This window comes from Cynara cardunculus, unplaced genomic scaffold, assembly GCF_001531365.2.
Source record: "Cynara cardunculus var. scolymus isolate 2C unplaced genomic scaffold, CcrdV1 Un_Scaffold_5217, whole genome shotgun sequence".
In the NCBI taxonomy this organism is placed as follows: Eukaryota; Viridiplantae; Streptophyta; class Magnoliopsida; order Asterales; family Asteraceae; genus Cynara; species Cynara cardunculus.
This window is the reverse complement of record NW_020202293.1, coordinates 27,046-34,936: the sequence shown is the minus strand read 5'-3', so window position 1 is coordinate 34,936 and position 7,891 is coordinate 27,046. Positions and strand designations below refer to the sequence as shown.

Sequence of the window (7,891 nt, the reverse complement as noted above, 5' to 3'; positions counted from 1 at the left end):
GTTCCAATATATGACAAGGAACAAAACCAGCCAAAAACTGCTACTACAAAAAACTTGTATATAACAAGAACCCGAAATCTCTGTTGCTGTTTAAAACTGAAACCTGCACATTCTGTCACTTGCACTTGAGCTCAATCTGCACACTCTGCTTCAAATCAATCTACTAAGCTGCTGTTAAACCTGCACAATTACCAATCAACAAATAAAATTGTTGTTAAAACACTGTTTTTGACTGTTGTTAAGCACTGTGTAGCTGCCACTTTTTGACAGATTGCTCGAACTGCCCTTAGAAGCTGTTTGACAAAATTGATGCAAACAGACTGTCCATACAATGAAAACAACCTGTGTTTTTTATCATTCCAAACTGCACCAGTTAAATCTGCTGTTTCCTTTCTTCTTGCATCGACTGTACACAGCTCACTATAAACAGATTTTGCTATTGATTTGTTGCTGCTGTTTTATTAATTCTGAAAAATTAAGACCTGTTGTTTGCTGCTTTGTGTATGCTGTTACCTGCTGCTGCACACTGCTGTTATGAACCTGTTTTTCAATCAATAGACAACAGAAAACAGAACAGCAAGTCTGCTACCTGTTTTAACCTCGATCAATACCTGTGGAGCTGCTGCACACKGTGTAGCTGAAGYTGTTAAGACCTGTCAAAAATCTATAAATCTGTATTATCAAACTAAACCTGCTGTTAGCTTAAAACTGTTACTGCTATTCAAAACAGTTCATTTTCTGCACAAAATCAGCTCAAAACAGCAAACAAGAAATACACATTTTGATTAAAAACAGTAAGAAACTTGCAACTGGACCTGTCAAAAATTGATGCTTAAATYTGCACACTGTTGCTGTTTCAAACCTGTTAAGAACCTGCTAATAACAAATCTTTGTTGCTGCTGTTCTTATTGCTGTTACTGTTAAACAAGGTTGCTGTTGCTTTTGCTTAAACAGCCAAGTTAAACAACAAAACTACTAGAGTCTTAACATACACAGCACAAATCAAACAGAAGAAAGTACAGTTTAATGAATTCGTCCAAATACACAGCTTAAACAGATTACAGCATCAATAAACAGATATGGGCATTAGTGACTTATGACAGCAAACTCTAAACAAACACAGAAAATCTTTTGTCTGTCTCCCTCTGAAACTGYTGTTATGTGGTCCAAGTATGACTTAGACTAATATGCAATCTACTCAAAAACAACAAGCACAATTTTCTTATGTAATTGAAATGTAACTGCCTTACCAACAACAATRCCTGTGTAACAGTGTAAATCGAAGCTTAGATCTTTACAGTCCGAACAATTCACTGTCTGTCACCACTTGTGTTATGACAGCAAGCTAAACCACTTGACTGTTTAAAAAAAAATTCCTGCAAGCGGTGATTCTCAAGACCAATTTATTAAGCTCAAAGACAAAACACAATGATAYCAACCAAATCCAAAATCTAAACACACATGACAGAATCAAATTCGAACAAAACTATAACCTGGTTTGTCCCACTTAAATTGTAAAACCAAGACAATTCACAAAACCATCAGATTCCATATTGCACAATYTGCTACTRTATAAACCGCTTCCAATACTATGAATGACTWAAAGCTTGTTCAAGATCAACATCATAAAAACAGTCAAGGTATTACAAAAATGAACCAAGAAACAGTGAACAAATTAAAATCTGGGTAATATGAATTGATAAATGGAATCAAGCGGATTAGAAGTCCRYTCAATATACTTTGATGCACAACAAATTCTAAGTTCTAAACCGCTCGAATACCGGACAAGAGGTGATCGGTTTAGGTATAAAYCGCTCAAATTGAAAACCTTGATATGAGATGAAATTGAAAAGCAAACCTGATGAGTTGTGCGGTTTAGCTTAAACCGCTCAAGGAAAACTCAGAATCCGCTCAGAAAACCGATGAAACTTTGTGCGGTTTACCCTTAGCCGAGAAATCGATTGAAGTCTTGAACCAAACCGGAGAACAATCCGATCAATAGGTGAACGGTGTAATCTCTTCTCCGCTCAAGTGATGTGCGGTTTAGATGAATACCGCTCAAGATATCCGATGAAATGTATGCGGTTTATCCTTTATCTTCTCAATTTATCATCTAATTTTMTGTGTGAAGAACTAGTTCGATGAAGATGAATAAGATGAATAGGATGAAGAAAATAATATGGGCCTAAAAGATGGGCCAAAAAGTTGGGCGGTTTAACAAGAAAAATCAAACAAAATATATTCAAAAACAGATCAAAAACACTTAAAAACACACAAAAAAAACAAAAAATTAACAACAAAATGGATCAAAAACACTGATTTACAAAAAAAATTTAAGAACACGAAAAAAAATTTCAAAACCTAAAAACCGATTAAATCTTGATTTATTTTGATCAAATCACAAAAATTTGTGAATAACAAAGATTCACAATTCAATTTCGAACATTTTGATCCTGTTTTTAACGCAAAAACACAAGATTTTATGAGAAAATCGGATCAAACAGAAGAAAAAAAATCAAAAACACGAAGAACACGAAGAACAAAAAAAATTCAGAAATTAAAAAAAAAACTTATCTGATCGATTCCTTCAATCTGATTTCTTGCATCCTGCTCTGATACCAATTGTGTGTCCACAATATCTGATCAATTGTTCAATATCTTCATAATCAACAATGGCAGATTCATATATGGCATTCAAGAACTCAAGAACATTGAGAGAAAAAGTCAACTCATATAAGCTCAGGTCAAACTCTCAATTATGAATGTATTATTACAATTAAGCTCCTCTCYCTAATTACAAAGATTACCAACCTATTTATATGGTCAAACATACAAAGACAAAGTYAAACTAGTCTAAGAAWGTCAAACACGCTGACTTTTACAATTATAGACTAAAATTAATCTTTCAAGACGAATACAATTAATACTGATTTTTCAGTCCTAACAATGTCTTCCAAAGGTAGAACCAATGATTCGTCGGCTAAACATTTCTTAAGGTTTGATACGTGAAATGTATCATGGATGACACTTAGCTCTTGTGGCAAATTCAACTTGTATGCCACTGGTCCTATCCTCTCAGCTATCTCAAATGGGCCACTATATCGGGGGCTCAATTTGCCTCTTTTTTCGAAACACATCAGTCCTTTCCAAGGTGAGACCTTTAATAGTAACTTATCACCTTTCTGAAATTTCAATGGTTTCCTCCGATTGTCCGCATAACTTTTCTGACGATCTCTTGCGGCCTTAAGTCTATCTTTAATAGTTATAATTTTGTCCGTAGTCTCCTGGATAACATCAGGTTTGGTTAATTGTCGATCGTCGATTTCTAGCCAACTGAGCAGAGATCTACACTTGCGTCCATATAAGGCTTCGTAAGGCGCACACAGTATACTAGTGTGATAGTTGTTATTGTACGCAAATTCGACTAACAAAAGATGCGTATCCCAACTTCCACAAAAATCTATGGCGCAAGCACGTATCATATCTTCTAAAGTCTGAATTGTTTTCTCCGTTTGCCCATCTGTTTGAGGATGATAGGAAGTGCTTAAGTCCAACTTCGTGCCTAGTGCCTTTTGAACTGATCGCCATAATCGTGAAGTAAAACGGCTATCTCTGTCTGAGATGATAGAAATAGGTACTCCATGACACGATACGATTTCATTGATATATAATTGTGCAAGCCTTTCCATACTGAAATCTTCTCGAACAGGTAAAAAATGCAGATTTCGTAAGCTGGTCCACTATGACCCAAATTGAGTCATGTCCTTTCCTAGTGCTAGGCAACTTTGTTATGGAATCCGTTGATACTTGTTCCCACTTCCATTTGGGGAATCTCTGGTTGCTGGAGTAGACCATACGATTTTTGGTGTTCTACCTTGACCATTGCACAGGTTAAGCACTTACTCACATATAGGGCAATGTATCTCTTCATGACAGACCACCAATAGTGATTCCCTAAGATCCTTATACATCTTATCTGCTCCCGGGTGGACTGACTATCTTGAAATATGGACTCCATCAAAAATTATTGATCTAAGATTACCAACCTTAGATATTCAAACCTTATCTCCCAAATAATGCACTCCATCTTGCGGGATTCGGATAATCTTTTCCGAACAACCTATCTCAACTCGATAGTTGGATAACCAATCCATACCTACAACTACGTCAAAGCTTCCTAATTTGGTTGGGATGAGGTCTATACTAAAAATCCTTTTTGGCTAAGTTTATAGTGCAGTCCTTAATTACGTCCCTAGCCTTAACTTCCTGACCATTGGCAAACTCAATTGCATAAACTTCCTTCAACTTTTGTGACTTTAAATTAATTTTTGGCTTAAAATCTAATGATACAAAACTTTTTTCTGCTCCTGAATCAAATAATACGGATGCATAATGATTATTCAAGAAAAACGTACCTGTGACCATGTCAGGATCATGCCTAACCTCTTTCGCTCCAATTTCGAATGCTCGACCCTGCATTTGACCTCTTGGGTTCCCTGGATTAGCGGGTCTTGCTTGGTCAAAATTCGGTCTTTGCTTCCTTCTTGGGCATTCATTTCGCATATGATCCACACTTCCACACTCAAAACACGATCTCCTTCGACAATCTTTTGTAAGATGGCCTGTCCTTCCACACTTTTGACAGGCAATGCATTTTCCCATGTGCGGATATCTACATTTATCACACTTAAGATTATTTCCTTTGACCTACCACTTGAGTCTGAACTCTGAAGTTTCCCTTTACTCTTCGATTCCTTTCAAATCTTCCTCCAGATTGTTGGTTACTACTCTCCTCTATCTTCCTCTTACCTTTGGTTTTGTCTTTTGCAAACTCTCCAGACTTAACAGCATTATTGGTCAGCCTGGTTGCTATGCTTATTGCTTCTTGGAGAGTCTTTGGGTTTGCTGATGTGATGTCTCCGCGAATCTCTTGAGATAAACCCCAAATGTATCTATCGACTCGATTTTCTTCGGGTGTTACTAGATGTGGTACTAGTTTTGCTAATTCGTGGAATCGAGAAGTATAACCATCTATATCTGCTCCCTTCATTTCGTGATTCCACAGCTCAAATTCCAGCTTCTGGAGTTCACTCCTTGGGTAATACTCATCCTTGAGTAGCTTCTTGAATTCTTCCCATGTAAGCTGATTAGCTGCCTCTCGTCCTCTAGTTTGTACCAACGTATTCCACCAGGCAAGTGCCCTTCCTTGTAACAAACATGCAGCATATTCTACTTTGTTTCCTTTAGTACATTTACTGATGTGAAGAATATATTCCATGCTCTTGAGCCATGATAATATTCCTACTGCTCCTTCGGTTCCATAGAATTCTTTCAGGTTGCAAGATCTAAAAGATTTATAAGTGAATTCCCTAGCCACCCTCGGCTCTGGATTATTTGGTTGGTTAGTATTCAGACCAGCAGCCACTTGACTGACTATGTTAGGGAGTCCTGCTAAGAGTTGCTCACACACGAGTCATGCGACTTTCGGGTTCTCTCTTCTTGGGGGCATTTTCTAGAGCCTAATTCGAATGAGAATTTGGTCATGCTAGAGTTATTATTATACAAGCTCTATTCTACTAGGTTATAAGTGACATACGACATATAAATATACCACAATCATTTAAACACATAGATATGGTAATGTACAACAATTCCATAAATGTGCATAAGAGAACATCTAATTCATAACATCACAAATTGAAGTATCATAAACGCATCATCCAACAAAATAATTTCTCCAAAAAGACATCAAGTTGCTTAGAGTTTCAAACTACGGGCTACATACCCCAAAAGAAGATTCTAGGTTTGATCTATTAAAAGCTTAATAAAATAGAGTCTTCTAGCGTATTAGACTCCAAACAAGTAGTCCTATCACTATCACCAAAACTCCTACTAACACTGCCAAATAGGTATATAACCTCCTAATCGCTCCCCTAGCGGTGTTAATCAACTCCAATGAACGATCCATCACATTGTCTTGCGTGCATAGGGCCATAATCACCTCGTCGGTGAAGTGTCGATGATGATCCAACCTAAGTTCACACATCTCTAGGTCTTGGACGATGCCCAAAACCCATAGGTTCTCTAAGGTGGTCATGCCTGGTGAGCGCTCTGACGTGGCCCTGGTAGTAGGTGGGGGCGTCACACTACAGGTGTGCGACTGGGATGACTCCCTCCCAACTCCGGAAGGGGCGGAGAAAGACACCCTTACCGACGGAGGAATGCTCGGGCGATGGCCCGAACTCTAACTTCGTGTGCCACTAATGGATGCGCGGGCATAGGGCGAGGCGGCATGGGGGTAGGTAATCACGTCGGGAACTCGGCGACATCGTCGTTACTATCATAACTATGCTTAGAGTGCAGCCCATGATTATATCTCTGGTCCTAATTTCTTGGCCATTGAGAAACTTAATTACTAATCACATCATCAATAAAACTCTTAAGGTTAAGACGAGAGTTGTTATGGTAGAAAACAAATTAGAGCTTCTGGTTGACCAGAGCCTCTGGTTGACCAGAGCCTCTGGTTGACCAGAGCCTCTGGTTGAGGTTCCCATACTTGGAACTACATTTGACTTTTAGCTCATCGGCCTCTGGTTCAACCTTCATAGCAGTCCATTGGATCTCTTGGTCCATCAATTTCAGATTCCTCATATATAGTAAACCGATGAATCGCCTTCTATCGACCTTCAGGTTCCTCATACATAGTGAGCAGATGGGTCATCTTCCATTAATCTCCGGTTCCTCATACTTAGAAAATATTTCCCTTTCATAGACCAGAGCCTCTGGTTCTTCTAACCAGAGCTTCTGGCTCTCGAAATCAAGCCAGCCAGAGCTTCTGGATGCTCTTCACTTATATAGAATAGTGTTCCTTATTCAAAGCTAGAACGCAATTCTCACTATGTCCAGGCAATTTCCTACCTAACGTATAGTGGGAATTTTGAATATAGAGGCTATAGAGACTATACCCCTTTATCTATGTCTGGCTACCAAGTATTTAGATAAAGTGTTGACGCTTGGGTTGTCTTAGCGCTCTATATATCTTGCTTCACTTCACAACCAGAGCTTCTAGTTAATCTAAGGCGATGGATATTCAAGATTCATGCAAACACACACGATCATGCTTTTCGGGTTTAAGATAAAATATTTGAATTTGACCTTATTTCAAACACAACCGATGGGAATCTTTTATCATAATACTTAAGTTAAACAAAGGTGATCAGGCTCTGTTTAATTTGAGTATTATAACACGACTTCCATCCTCTGGTTATACTTAGTAACTTTGTTTTGAAAACATTTGGTTATAGTTTGGTTTTCAGAAAAACCGTTGTTCTCTATAACCTATDGCTCTGATACCAAATCTGTCACACCCCGCTAAAGCGGAAACACGAGGTATGGCAGGTAGAGTCTCATAGCAATAGAGTATAAATAACACCACCATACATTTAAAATTTAATTACATCATTATCCAAAGTTTACAATTCCAAACGACAAATTTGTAAATTAAACAAAAAGAAATTCGAAGGTGATGGATGAAACGCGGCTTCTTTTAAATGCCACCATGTGACTTTCTTACCCCTGAAAAGAACGTTAAAACAAGTGTCAACTACAAGAGTTGGTGAGTTCACAGGTTTTCAAAATTAAAAGTAAGAGTTTAACTCTCAAAACGCTTTAATCCGCATAATGGATAAGTAACCGGTATTTTGTAACGCACAAGGTAAATTGTATGCTTAAATGCTAAAGCCACGAGCCCACTACCAAACCTAATGACAGCACCCCGCGACTACATGTTCTATCGCCAACATGAGTACTATTATTCTCACGTCCTACCTCAGCGGTGAAATAAATCCACATGTGTAAGACCCGTCTTGTATAATTCTCGGGTCGTACCTCA

The 7,891-nt window shown here is 38.2% G+C and overlaps 1 long non-coding RNA gene across 1 annotated transcript; it reads right to left on the bottom strand.

Moving 5' to 3' along the window:
• Window positions 1–20: 20 nt before the first annotated feature.
• On the bottom strand, window positions 21–2,043 carry LOC112504321. The gene is made up of 3 exons (XR_003068162.1): window positions 1,859–2,043; window positions 343–1,376; window positions 21–180 (listed from the first exon to the last, which is right to left on the bottom strand). It is a non-coding gene; the product is annotated as an uncharacterized LOC112504321 (long non-coding RNA).
• Window positions 2,044–7,891: the final 5,848 nt, after the last annotated feature.